Here is a 15725-nt window from a genome sequence, read left to right as displayed (position 1 = left end):
CTTCTGCGTTGACAGCGCTTCGCATTGGATCTCTGACAGCACTTTATTTATAAGAGACTCTGTGGCTGGTGGGTCTCGTTGATGGAAGCTAATCGCCAGTAGTGATGGGCAGTTGGAAGTTAGTCGCCTGCAGTAATGGAGGTACTGTTGAGCAGTTGGAGGTGAACAGCCAGGCTAACGATCTGGAAGTATCCGTCTTCGAGATTGAAAATAATTCATGATTATACGTCTTTGTACTGGATGTCAATAACGATTTATATGGTGTTTGAACTGGATGTCACACTATTAAGGTAAGAAATATTCTATTGCAATGGTTCGTGTAATGAAGACATTTGTGAGGTAAGTGCATAATGAAATGTATAGGTTATTGTTAAGATTTCTTTTTAGTCAGGGCCATTATTCTGAATTAATTATTTGAAGTCAGGTTGTTATTTTTTTGAGGAGTCAGATTGCGTTGCGCTAGAATATTGTGGGTCAGTGTCGACATGATAAGTAAAAGTAGAGAGAGAGTAGGCTCAGTGCGTTCAGTTTTACTCGGCAGTTTCTGAGTCAAATAATGTTCAATTTCCCTCTTCTCTGTCATTCAGCAGTTTAAGATCAGACATACCCACTTAAACAAAGACGGCTGTGGTTCTGGAACGAATCTCGGTATCTATAGCTCACATAATTTTCCACGTAAAAGTCTCTCTCGTACCTTCGCAGTTATCGATGTCCTGAATCTTTACGTCCCTCATGATAGGACACACCCTCATCTTCTCTGGTAATGCCACAACATAAGCAACAATAACTCTACACTGGCCGGCCGGGGGGGCCATGCGGTTCTAGGCGCTACAGTCAGGAACCACGCGACCGCTACGGTCGCAGCTTCGAATCCTGCCTCGGGCATGGATGTGTGTGATGTCCTTAGGTTAGTTAGGTTTAAGTAGTTCTAAGTTCTAGGGGACTGATGATGTCAGAAGGTAAGTCCCATAGTGCTCAGAGCCATTTGAACCATTTAGTAACTTTACACTGCAATAAATAGACATTTTACACAAACAGCGCAGTTATCTTTTGTATCCGTACAGTGCCAAAAAAATTGTGGTATACCTACACTCACTATATGTCTCGATTCTCATCATCCCTAGGAAATTATCTGACAAAGTCGTCGATCAGCGCTTCTCGAAGTGTTATGAAGGACTGACCCCCCCCCCCCCCCCCCCCCCCCTCATGAACCATGGACCTTGCCGTTGGTGGGGAGGCTTGCGTGCCTCAGCGATACAGATGGCCGTACCGTAGGTGCAACCACAACGGAGGGGTATCTGTTGAGAGGCCAGACAAACATGTGGTTCCTGAAGAGGGGCAGCAGCCTTTTCAGTAGTTGCAGGGGCAACAGTCTCGATGACTGACTGATCTGGCCTTGTAACATTAACCAAAACGGCCTTGCTGTGCTGGTACTGCGAACGGCTGAAAGCAAAAGGAAACTACAGCCGTAATTTTTCCCGAGGACATGCAGCTTTATTGTATGATTAAATGATGATGGCGTCCTCTTGGGTAAAATATTCCGGAGGTAAAATAGTCCCCCATTCGGATCTCCGGGTGGGGACTACTCAAGAGGACGTCGTTATCAGGAGATAGAAAACTGGCGTTCTACGGATCGGAGTGTGGAATCTCAGATCCCTTAATCGGGCAGGTAGGTTAGTAAATTTAAAAAGGGAAATGGATAGGTTAAAGTTAAATATAGTGGGAATTAGTGAAGTTCGGTGGCAGGAGGAACAAGACTTTTGGTCAGGTGATTACGGGGTTATAAATACAAAATCAAATAGGGGTAATGCAGGAGTAGGTTTAATAATGAATAAAAAAATAGGAGTGCGGGTTAGCTACAACAAACAGCGTAGTGAACGCATTATTGTGGCCAAGATAGACACAAAGCCCATGCCTACAACAGTAGTACAAGTTTATATGCCAACCAGCTCTGCAGATGATGAAGAAATAGATGAAATGTATGACGAGATAAAGGAAATTATTCAGGTAGTGATGGGAGACGAAAATTTAATAGTCATGGGTGACTGGAATTCGTCAGTAGGAAAAGGGAGAGAAGGAAACATAGTAGGTGAATATGGATTGGGGGGAAGAAATGAAAGAGGAAGCCACCTTGTAGTATTTTGCACAGAGCATAACTTAATCATAGCTAACACCTGGTTCATGAATCATAAAAGAAGGTTGTATACCTGGAAGACTCCTGGAGATACTAAAAGGTATTAGATAAATTATATAACGGTAAGACAGAGATTTAGGAACCAGGTTTTAAATTGTAAGACATTTCCAGGGGCAGATGTGGATTCTGACCACAATCTATTGGTTATGAACTGCAGATTGAAACTGAAGAAACTGCAAAAAGGTGGGAATTTAAGGAGATGAGACCCGGATAAACTGAAAGAACCAGAGGTTGTACAGAGTTTCAGGGAGAGCATAAGGGAACAATTGACAGGAATGGGGGAAGGAAATACAGTAGAAGAAGAATGAGTAGCTCTGAGGGATGAAGTTGTGAAGGCAGCAGACGATCAAGTAGGTAAAAGGACGAGGGCTAATAGAAATCGTTGTGTAACAGAAGAAATATCGAATTTAATTGATGAAAGGAGAAAATATAAAAATGCAGTAAATGAAGCAGGCAAAAAGGAATACAAACGTCTCAAAAATGAGATCGACAGGAAGTGCAAAATCGCTAAGCAGGGATGGCTAGAGGACAAATGTAAGGATGTAGAGGCTTGTCTCACTAGGGGTAAGATAGATACTGCCTACAGGAAAATTAAAGAGACCGTTGGAGAGAAGAGAACCACTTGTATGAATATCAAGAGCTCAGATGGCAACCCAGTTCTAAGCAAAGAAGGGAAGGCAGAAAGGTGGAAGGAGTATATAGAGGGTTTATACAAGGGCTATGTACTTGAGGACAATATTATGGAAATGGAAGAGGATGTAGATAAAGACGAAATGGGAGATAAGATACTGCGTGAAGAGTTTGACAGAGCACTGAAAGTCCTGAGTCGAAACAAGGCCCCGGGAGTAGACAACATTCCATTAGAACTACTGATGGCCTTGGGAGAGCCAGTCATGACAAAACTCTACCATCTGGTGAGCAAGATGTATGAGACAGGCGAAATACCCTCAGACTTCAAGAAGAATATAATAATTCCAATCCCAAAGAAAGCAGGTGTTGACAGATGTGAAAATTACCGAACTATCAGTTTAATTAGTCACAGCTGCAAAATACTAACGCGAATTCTATACAGACGAATGGAAAAACTGGTAGAAGCGGACCTCTGCGAAGATCAGTTTGGATTCCGTAGAAATGTGAGGCAATACTAACCTTACGACTTATCTTAGAAGAAAGATTAAGAAAAGGCAAACCTACGTTTCTAGCATATGTAGACTTAGAGAAAGCTTTTGACAATGTTAACTGGAATACTCTGTTTCAAATTCTAAAGGTGGGAGGGGTAAAATACAGGGAGCGAAAGGCTATTTACATTTTTTACAGAAACCAGATGGCAGTTATAAGAGTCGAGGGGCATGAAAGGGAAGCAGTGGTTGGGAAAGGAGTGAGACAGGGTTGTAGCCGCTCCCCGATGTTATTCAATCTGTATATTGAACAAGCAGTAAAGGAAACAAAAGAAAAATTCGCAGTAGGTATTAAAATCCATGGAGAAGAATAAAAACTTTGAGGTTCACCGATGACATTGTAATTCTGTCAGAGACAGCAAAGGACTTGGAAGAGCAGTTGAACGGAATGGACAGTCTTGAAAGGAGGATATAAGATGAACATCAACAAAAGCAAAACGAGGATAATGGAATGTAGTCAAATTAAATCGGGTGATCCTGAGGGAATTAGATTAGGAAATGAGACACTTAAAGTAGTAAAGGAGTTTTGCTATTTAGGGTGTAAAATAACTGATAATGGTCGAAGTAGAGAGGATATAAAATGTAGACTGGCAATGGCAAGGAAATCGTTTCTGAAGAAGAGAAATTTGTTAACATCTAGTATAGATTCAAGTGTCAGGAAGTATTTTCTGAAAGTATTTGTATGGAGTGTAGCCATTTATGGAAGTGAAACATGGACGATAACTAGTTTGGACAAGAAGAGAATAGAAGGTTTCGAAATGTCGTGCTACAGAAGAATGCTGAAGATTAGATGGGTAGATCACATAACTAATGAGGAGGTATTCAAATGGTTCAATTGGCTCTGGGCACTACGGGAATCAACTGCTGAGGTCATTAGTCCCCTAGACTAGTTAAACCTAACTAACCTAAGGACATCACAAACATCCATGCCCGAGGCAGGATTCGACCGTAGCGGGCTTGCGGTTCCAGACTGCAGCGCCTTTAACCGCACGGCCACTTCGGCCGGCTGAGGAGGTATTTTGTTCGTTGTATCTGCTCAGGCCGGACGTCGTAAGACATCCGATTAAGTTCGTTGTTGATCGGTTAACACAGTTTTTTTTATTACAGAGGGTACGTAACCCTCTGACCGAGCACGCTGAGCTACCGTGCCGGCTAAGCGCCTCCCCCTCACAGCTATACTTCTGGCAGTACCTCGTCTTCTACCTTCTCAATGCTTTATCACAAGCGTGCAATAGACTAGTGTGTGTCTCTTTCAGCGGACTAGCTTTATGTAACTAAATAATTACTATGATTCCTACGTAATTCAGTTTTTCAACTTCAAGTGTGTCTTGGATGGCTGTGACTGAGGTAATGCCGTAGTTCTGAGAAGCGGTAGTGAGTGTCGTGTGCAAAGTATGTTCATGCTTTTGTTATCGCTATTAGTGGGGGATAGTGACTGCGCGACTCCGTTTGCTCAACAGAGCTGTAGCCACACGTTAGAAAATATATTCCTTAGCTCTTACTTCCTTAATATGTTACGACAATTAACCTTGTGAACTACGGAATCAATGGAAAAGAGAATGTTACTGCTTACAGCGTGTTTGAGCTGGTGAAATCGAGAAATGTGTGTAGTATGCTCTTGGATATTTATTAGAAACTGATAATGAGTCGTCGCCAAGTGAAACGCTTTTGATTATTACATGTCCCCTACACAACTTGTACGATTACTATGTGATGTGTGGTGTCACCGCCAGACACCACACTTGCTAGGTGGTAGCCTTTAGATCGGCCGCGGTCCGTTAGTATACGTCGGACCCGCTTGTCGCCACTGTCAGTGATTGCAGACCGAGCGCCGCCACACGGCAGGTCTAGAGAGACTTCCTAGTACTCGCCCCAGTTGTACAGCCGACTTTGCTAGCGATGGTTCACTGACAAATTACGCTCTCATTTGCCGAGACGATAGTTAGCATAGCCTTCAGCTACGTCATTTGCTACGACCTAGCAAGGCGCCATTATCATTTGCTATTTATCTTGTGATTCATGTACCGTCAGACCGATGTTCACCAATTATGGATTAAAGTTAAGTATTTCAACAGCTACGTACTTTATTTGCTACACTCAAATCCTTTAACTGTTCCAGACCTCACGCCAGCCTGCGTGAGCTTAAACGCGTGCCTTTCGGCTTCACCTCCTAGTGGCTTGGCTGTCTTGCCAAGTCACAACATGATGTATATTTTACTTGCCACCTGACGTATGTCAAAGTATGAGCCACGCTTTAACCACTGCGACTCGAATGTGCGGTGCCACACTGATTGGCCGCCATCAGCGTCCCTTATGTCACTTTAGTTTAAGCTTTAAAACAGCGTCATTCTCTGTTTTCTGAGTCGTGTAGCGGGTAATTTTTTCATAAAACGAGGGAGGCGTGACTATGAAGCACAATGCGGGTGGGGGAATAGCAGATACTAAGTATCATTTAGCTGACGTAAAGCACTTAAAGAATTGGACAGATACTTTGTTTCGAATTCATTCAGACAGAGGCAATTAGTAACATCAGTGAAATTAGCAAATCTGTCGTCATACCGTTAAAAACCATCATGTGTTACAAATTGGTGAACTATACTTTCACGCTAAGACACAAACTGTTTAATGTTTCCAAAGCCATAAAAACCGTGACGTTGGGGACAACAAAATCAACAGCAATTGTAATATTTCTGGCTTAGCCATCATATTACCCTCCAAGAAGCTGTTGCCAGAGCAATGGAGATGCAACAAGTATATAGATGACGATATGGGGTGTGAGGTACTTGTGGCAGATGTTAGATTCGGTACCATTCCAGTCCGCCTGCATAATGCTACTGCTTTGCGATTGGCTGCTGTGTTCGGAGCAAGGGCGCCAAAACGTTAAAGTATAGATATTATTGTCAGTTAAACCACTCATTGGAATGACTTCACTTTTTAATATAAGTATCTCTCAACAGCTGAATATCAATCAGTCATTTTAGAATTATTAAAAACAATTTAAATCAAAAACAAAAGACTGACGAAATTGCAGACGAAACACTTCGGAAACGTTCGGGTCACGCCTTTTCTGGTATGGCGCACGAAGTGTTTCGGGCTGTTCGTCACTCTGGATTAGGCAGTCGAGAAGAACAGACATGTTGTCTGTCGCAGGATGTGTTTGCCAGTATTCAGTATTAAAAGATTCACTCTGGTAGTCATGAGGCACAGACACGTGCCACAAATAGTGTAAAGATACATTTTCGTAAACATTGTGTTTGATCAAGTACTTTGCTGTATCAGAAGGTGTTGTATTAAGATCATGTAGTCTTCTCGTGTGGCTGTATTAAAATATACGAGTGGCATCCCAAAGAAGTGATACATTATTTCAGAACAGAACATCGCTAAAAGTCAGTTTCAGCCTCAAGATACAGAACCTACGACCTGCGTGCTGTTTTCTGCGCTGAGTTAGTGAACCATAACAGAACCTTCGTATTCCACACAGTGCAGTGGACACAACTAGGCGCCTCACGTGTATTGCATGCACAGAACAAATGTGCTCAGTGACACGTCATCTGCAGTAATGCAGAGGAGGTAAAGGAGGGTGATCATTATTAACACAAACAATCAATTAAATCTTCCTTTCTTGCCGTAGTATTGTAAAATAATTGTTAGCCCCGACACCGGCTAACAAATACGTATCTGCAGCATTTGCTCCAACCTTTCACTACTGGAAGCTTTAGAGGAGTAGCCCGCTTTGACCGATTTATCCTTCTCAAATTACGTCCATTTTTAGTCAATTTGAGGAAAGTGCCCCGTTTAGTCAGATATAAATTGTGGTAACCCTAGATACATAGAAAGCTGAACGTAAAATTATCGCGAAATCTTATGTTCGGTTTTGTCGAATAGGAAAAAATTTTAGAACCAGCTGGACACAGGTAGTGCTCACAGATTGGCACTAACTTGTCCAGCGTGGCCAGACTGGTACTGACCTGTCCAGCGCACTCACGCAAGCATTCAGTTGTCGGTGGCGTAGAATGATGCGTTTCTATTGGTCCCCTGACGGAAGTGGTGGGTTGATGGGGCACAGGGTATATAAAGACCATTCTACCACCAGTAGTCCTCATTCTTTCGTCAACCACCATAGTGTGAGGTCGATCGACCAGTTCTCACTCTTGCTCCTTCGCTGTGTGCGTGTCACCAGTTAAGGCACAAAAAACTAAATGAACGTTCAGCAGCAGGATCAAGCACCGTCGATAGTGCCAGTGGCGGCAAATGGCAGAGACTGTTAGAGCATGATGGAGAATTACCTGGCAAGTATAGATTCGAATCGGTAACTGTAAATTTCCTCTGCCACTAAGAATTTCATAGTACTGAATACATTTCTTCTTCTTATTGTTTCAGCACTTATCCATCAACACCAAAGTGTGGATTATATGAAACCTGTCGTGCAACAACAGACACAGTAGCACCAACTGATCCCTCAGCAGCAGCAGCATTGGCAGCATTGTAAACATGTATACCATGTTTCCACTACTGGTGTGACCAGCGAGTCCGTAGATGATTTAGAAAGACATCAAAATCGATAACGAATTTATTTTTTTCAATAAGAATTTTGTGTTGAAAACATGTCTTATTGTTTCAGCATATAGCCAGCAAGTAACTGATGAAGCTGAGAGGCAACAGCAACAGCAGTGCCATCAACAACAGTGGTTGCAGCTGCACCACCAGCAGCAACTGCAACAATAACAGAGGCTGCAGCTGCAGCAGCAACAGCAACAGCAGTGCCATCAGCTGCATCACCAACAGCAGCAGTGGCATGAACTGCAGCAGCAGCGGCAACATCATTACAAGCAGTATACATGTCTTTCATTTCATATGTAATGTATTGTGACCAACGGGTCTGAGGTTATTGTAGATGTTTTAGAGGAATCAAATCGATAAATCTTACTTTTTCTGTGATAATTTCGTATTCCTGTAGTACAATCCGTGTACATGTAGTTTGCTTCTACAAAAATTCATCGTTTACGTAATATATACTGTAGCTAGTGTTGTTGTTGTACATGATTTCTAAGGTCAAAAACGATTAAACGTTCTTTTTTTCTTTTCATTAGGAATTTTGCAGAGTACTATTTATACATAACTAACTGCATCGTATACATAATATGGTGTATATTCTTCATTGTTGTAGATTATTTCCTGACATACAAAGAAGGGGAAAAGGAAGGGGTATGTGCTGGAGATATCCAGAAGCCATTGCAGATCTCTTATAAGTGCCATTCTTCTTTGGACCCTCTGAAGCTCTTGAATCAGACCAAACTGCTAATGGCCCCATACAGTCGAACAATGCTCTAAGACAATAACCCAGACCCGAAAGTGTACCTGTGGCAGTGAGGGGGTGGTTTCCTGAGGGGAGAGGGGAGTGGGAGGGGGTGGGGGAACAATTGGTAAAGTGCTTGTCAATCAAAAGGAAGGATCATTTTAACAGAACAATAGGGTAACGATCTCTCAATCAAAGGAGAACAATAGGTTAAGTACCTGTCAACCAACAGAGAACAATAGGTTTGGTCCTGAGTGGATACCTGCCCCTGATGCAGGCAACCTGCAATGACACAATGCACCTGCTCTCCCCTTGCCCTCCTACTTTCTACCACTATCTAGGAATGGCATGTTTTAACCAGGAATGATGTGGCAAAATGTTCTATGAATGACTGAGAGTGTAAACTTGTTGCTGTCGTTATTGTTGAAATACATGTGACCGGTTTTCTTATATATTAAAAGACACTAAGAAAGAAAGTGAGGGAGTTATGCTGAGACAATATGAATACAGTATATTTTGCATAAGAGATTGTGCTTTAAGTCCTTACACATGCAATGAATTATCATCCGAAAGTTTTGAAATAAGACAAGAAAAGGAAAAAGTTAAAAGATTATTAACTATTGTGTAAGTCGCCCCAATATACTGTGGGAAGCGGCTGCCAATACAAACTTGCAAATCTTTGTAGAATAAAACAAAACGCAAACACACAAGTTATCCACGGCATTTACTAATCAAGTATAAAAGTACGCAATTTTAATATCGTGTTATGTAACAACCTAAAAAAAATGGTTCAGAAAAATCTTCTATATAAGAAAGGAGGCACTAGATGGACAGAAATTGTACTAACACCAATAACATTTACTACAAAAAATGATTATCTACGAACACAACGCACGAGGAAACAAGAGTATGCTATATATTAGTGGATACCTAACACTGAACTGTATGCAGGATAAAAGAGAAACTTGTGTAGAAGGACTATAATAATAATACTAGAGCCACTATAAACGACGAACTTTTGGAAATAATGAAGTAGTGGCTAAGCATATCGGAATACGGAAAATATAACAGAAATGTTAAGAAGGAAGAGACTGATTTCCATTTAACATTCAAACAAAAGTTTGACATCTAGTAATGAAACAGATCCTCAAATATCTTTGGCGATAAAAGGCATTTGAAAACAATACAAAGGTGCAGTTCTAGTATCAGTTTCACAGATAGGACTCCAAGAACGTAACGGACAGAAAGTAGATTAAAAGCAGAATGATACGAGGAAAAGTTAATACAATGATAGGGAAAAGATATACAAGTGGAAAGAAGAGCAAACAAGATAAGAAGAACTGGAACTGGTAAGTGATTCTCTGTACACTTGTACTGAACAAATTGGATTCTAGTGTATTCTTAAGTCGACTTTTTGAAGTCTTTAAAGGCGATGGCATTACTTCCCGTTTCGTTCATAACATCTTGAATTTGTACTGTACTTTCATACGTTATTTAAGAAACACTGTGAAGGCATCTTCATCTTTTGTTGTCCTGTCTTCCTCAGCTGCGTGTAATATTACACTATACTGATACTTCCTACTTTTGGACCGTCTAACTACAACTGAATAAAACAATTTTCCTGTCTTATGCGTTTCCTGTTTATTCTCTGCAAGGCATCTTTAGTGGCAGGTGGCGTGGGCGATTTAACAGCTCTAGGTACTGAGCAGTTGATGTCGCAAAAGTAAAAATTATCAATATACCATAATACTGTGCAGGCAGTTTGATACCTGAAAATTTTTTATTCGGGATGAGAAGGCTCAGTTATTGATGAAACTTACTTCCGACAAGTCTTTTGCGTTGGAACACAACACGCTGAAAGCTGTGAAGAGAATCTGTGCGTGGGTAGCCGGCAGTGGGAGGTTGGTGCTCGCCAATATCGGCTGTTAACCTCCACCATTACGCCCCCAGGCATCGGGTTAATTCGTTTCCGATAGCAGGCGCTAATGAATCCTTTGACCTGGCCTCAGCTGTCCTGGAGCGTTTTAAGAGACGCTGCTCCCACACAGCATTCGATGCGTCAAATCAATGACCTGATTTACACTTATTTAAGAGATATTGCGCACGGGAAAAATAATACTTTAAGAATCTTAGAAATTACATTTATAAACGATTCTCTTACTGCCAGAGGAACTAATCGAAAATGGAGCCTCAGTTACTTGCAACATGGCAAAGATGAGGCGTTGAATCCTTACGAAAATTAGTAAGAATTTAGAAGCGACAAGTAGTGAAAGTTATATTGAAGTAGTTGCCAGTTTTCTGCTATAGGACATCCGAAACGGTCAACAGATCTGGCGTGGACCGTAACGCATGATCGAAGGTCATCGCAAAAGCGAAACGTGTTGCTGCTGGGAAGTTTGTTTTAGATTTTTTTATCTCTTACGTTTCTCACGAGGGCAGACATACAGAATTTTCACTGCCTTGGCTGTGATTTCTTGTTGATATGTTACTAAACAAGAGAACTTGCGTGCATCCCCGTATTTCACAATATTTATTTTGGAGAACTAAGTTTAAGAATGTAAGTAAATCTTAAGACTCCTGTTCCAAGATATTATTCTAGAATGCCTTTGCCTTAGATATATACAAGCCTAGGTCTTCTTTTCATCATTGTTGATACAGTTAAGTTTTTTACATTAAATTTTAATCATCGCAATTATTTTATTTATTTTATTTATTTATTTTGAATTCATTTATGTTATAACCTTGTATGATGCAAGAAGAACCTGACTTGTCGACAATACAAGAAGATACTAAGGCGTACGTTCTCCGTTTACCAACAACGTCTGATTACCTGTGTGAACATAACAAATGAGAAATGAATAAGGAAGCGACGTGAACGTCATATTGTTTTCAGAATACTGCGAAATATTTTCTTAAATTCCATAAAACAATTTTCTTCAAAGCGGTATTAGTTAGATCCGTTGTGTGTGTCAATTTCAAGTGTTCTCTTAGATTACAGTAAGGCGGCTTATATGGACAACCATTTCGGAGTAGAATGGCAAAAGACTCACCCGACAAATCAGAATGTGTTAAGCGAGGAAGGAACAGGCAGATTTCGAGACTCAGCTTTTACAAGAGCTAGCGAGGAAGGAACAGGAAGATTTTGAGACTCAGCTTTAAGAAGAGCTGGCCCAGCGCCTGGTGTTTTGTTATAGATTAAATATTTAGAAATCTCCTCTGAGAAAGTGTAAAGTAATCACAGAACGGATTAAGAGCGAAAACTCTTCCGACAGTAAGTTCAGTGTTATATAAATGAACTTTATTTATATTGACATGAAATGCCTATACTTTGGCCTATTTCCTTGATCATTAGGGAAAATAAAACGAGTTTCAACAGACTTTAGTCACTTGTATACATTAGTGACATACTTTTCTTCACAGCAGGTCTCCTTCTTTTTCTTCTTTTGCCTTTCACGGATCAGGTCTATCAATCTGTTCTGGCCTGAGTTACAGCTTTTAACCGATCGTCCAATCTCCCTCTTTTCGTTGAACCTGTGTATCAAGGGCACCATATACCTTCTTGGTTCTTCCACTCGATTCAGATATTCCTTATCATTTTGTATATTTACCGCTATTTTGTCATTCGCCGCAAAAAATTTATTTCTTGTCCAACGTATTCTTAAAGAATGCTGGCCATATTAGTGCAAACTTTGACTGCTCGTAAAAATTTCATTTCATCCGCTTCAACATAACTAGAATCTTTCCTCTTCATAACTAACATTTGCTGCCATACAGTACGAAAATTACAGCGATAACCTTGTAGATAATAATTTGTATGTCTTCGTTCATTTCTTAAAGTTCTTCTTACAGTACCACTTTTATTCTGATATCTGTGTAATTTAATATCTATGTCGTTAGACCTAGGTAGTTGAATTGTTAAACTTGATCCTAAATCCGATCTTCGGTAATTATTTTGTTTTGTAGATGGTTTTTCCCATGGCTTGCCATTGTCTTGGTCTTATTTACTGCTCCCTTATATTACCACACCACAGAGCAAAATTTAAAAGCTATACTGATTTTTATAGATCATCTTCAGACTTTGCCATTAACACCATATCATCAGTATATAATACTATATTATTTATCCTTGTCTGTGCTGACTCTTTTTGGCGCTCCTTCTCCCCATTTTCGGATAGCATCGTCTACACGTATAATAAGAAGGGTAGTTTATAACACACACCCTTGTCACACGGCTTGGTTTATCCCTCTCACACCTAGGTTGATTAATTTTTTTTCTCCTCTCGAATAGGGCACATTAAATTTAGTATGATTTCCATTATACGGACTCTTGATGGAATTTGTTAAAAGAGTTGGGCGTCCTCCTTTTGCCATAATCTACTGCAGGCATCTTTTCCCACTCTGCTGAACGCTTTTTCAACAGCTATGAAAGCCATCTTTGAAACCGAGACTGTTTCTCTATATAGTTATGGAAACTGGTTGCTGTGCAAATCAGTTCGTAATGAATGGAATAAACTTTACTTACATGTATTTTGTAGGCAGTGTTTAACGTACTGATACTGATGTGTTGGCAGAAGAGCCAACACCGTGTAGCTAGAGGAGGCCGAAATGCACGCGTTTAAGCTCACGCAAACTGGCGTGAGGTCTGGAACAGGACAATGTAATTAATATAGCCAATAAGGTACGTTGTTGCTGGAATACTTAACTTTAATCCATAATTGGTGTACATCGCTCTTGACGGTACATTAATAACAATCTCAATATAAACTGGTAATGGCGCCTTGCTAGGTCGTAGCAAACGACGTAGCTGAAGGCTATGCTAACTATCGTCTCGGCAAATGAGAGCGTATTTGTCACTGTAGCATCGCTAGCAAAGTCGGCTGTACAACTGGGGCGAGTGCTAGGACGTCTCTCCAGACCTGCCGTGTGGTGGCGCTCGGTCTGCAATCACTGACAGTGGCGACACGTGTGTCCGGCGTATACTAATGGACCGCGGCCAATTTAAAGGCTACCACCTAGCAAGTGTGGTGTCTGGTGGTGACACCACAGATACCTCTATAATTTGAGTATTGTTGTGATCCCCATTTATAAACGGTAATAGCTCCTCCGCTCTAAGCCAGTCTTTTGAAACAGGCATTGATCGGATATAGGACTCTAAACTTAGGCAGTAATCCACCACATATAATAGACTGTAAATTAATGCCGCCCTGTCCTGGGCATTTGTAGCATGTTTGTATTCTAATTACGTTTTTCATTTCTTGTAAGGTAATTAAAACTCTCCTAACATAATCACATTTGCATAATGACCACTGACATTTGGTTTATAAGACAGATTCTTGTTCTTGTAATGTTCTGTCCTTTGATCCTAACTTATTACGTTTATTTGTGCTAATCTTTCTCAGATCTACTGCCTTAATATACTGAAAAGGATGACTTGTCTGGCACACGCGTAATTTTCTATCTCTGTCATAGATTCATCCCAGTTATATCGATGAGGTTTTGTTATAAGTAATTTAGCTTCATTTCTTAGAAGTCTATAACTTCTCTTGTCTGGTTATTGCGAGATTGCAGAGAACATTCATAGGTTTTTAATTGTTTCCTGTTTCAGCTTGTATATAGATGTCCTACGCCATCATTTGCCGCTTCATTCATACAGTACTTGATGTTGCCCAGTTCACGTTCACGTCACTTTGAATAGATATGTTTATTAAGCTGAGGGGTCGTTTAAAATCTTAGTTGGAAATTGGATAATTTATCAGAGTCAGTAGACATTGAGCCCTCCCGCCTCTTCCACTTTTTTTGCAGTAACCAAAAAATGATTGCTGCAAATATCGCATCCTCTGAAAATTACACCTTATACTAATGAGGCTGACTTCTTACTCGCCACAATATAAACCATAATTGACTTAGTTCCTCTGTTAGCCCACCTGTACTTATGGATATTCTTTAGGAAGAATTTTTCAGTTCTAGGTTATTAAAATTACAGGAACTTCTCGTCTGCTTACCTTCGCCTTTTACAATATATTCTCTTTATTTTCTGACTACGTCTTTAATAGGGCTATTACCTACTTTGGTATTTCAATCTCCAGACATGTAAATTGAGTTTGCTTTACTTATTCCATCGCAGACATGCTGGACCTTTCCAGAATTACCTTTTGACTCCATTATTCGTCCTTATTCAGGCAGTATACCCAATGAGAGTTAGGTGCCCTCACTGTATTTTAAACCCAACAGTGTGGGATGCACTTGTTTCCTTCGATTATGACTCTATCATCGAGGCTAAGTCAACATGTCCACGTATGTGTTTTTCAACTTCGCTATAAAACTAAGATATTAGGGTGCGATTCAGTTACAGTTGGGATACGAATAACTGGTGGAATTAAATTATAAGCTCTTTGCTGCACAAATGAACAGTATCTGAAAAGAGAGAAAGAGAAACGTAAACAAATCTCAAATTTTATAATACTCTGTTTTTTCTAGTCCTTCTACACTGAAGCGGGCCGGCCGGAGTGGTCGAGCGGTTCTAGGCGCTACAGTCTGGAACCGCGCGACCGCTACGGTCGCAGCTTCGAATCCTGCCTCGGGCGTGGATGTGTGTGAAGTCCTTAGGTTAGTTAGGTTTAAGTAGTTCTAAGTTCTCGGGGACTGATGACCCCAGAAGTTAAGTCCCATAGTGCTCAGAGCCATTTGAACCATTTTACTGAAGCGAAACGTGGGTAAGGACGAAAGTCATATAGAGACAGCCAACCTGAAAATGTTTTCGATTAGTCGAAGGATACACGCAAGATATAATTCAGTTAGATTATAAGTCAAAGGCTTTATTGATAAATAATGACACATAGAAGTGGAAGCAGCATTTAAATATTATAGGATATGAACTGCCATAAATCATTTACTGTTCTAAGCCAGTGGGTCACAGTGGTTTCACAGGTGTAGAAACTGATGAGAATGTTTTTTTGAGCAGGAACAAATCTTACGGCCTAAAATTCCATGAGAGCGAGGAAGAAGATTGCAAAAAGGTGTATTAAGCAGAAGGATTTTTTTGCTGCTAGACTCACGT

Source organism: Schistocerca americana, chromosome 1, assembly GCF_021461395.2.
Source record: "Schistocerca americana isolate TAMUIC-IGC-003095 chromosome 1, iqSchAmer2.1, whole genome shotgun sequence".
NCBI classification, from domain to species: Eukaryota; Metazoa; Arthropoda; class Insecta; order Orthoptera; family Acrididae; genus Schistocerca; species Schistocerca americana.
Note: the sequence above shows the minus strand (reverse complement) of the source record.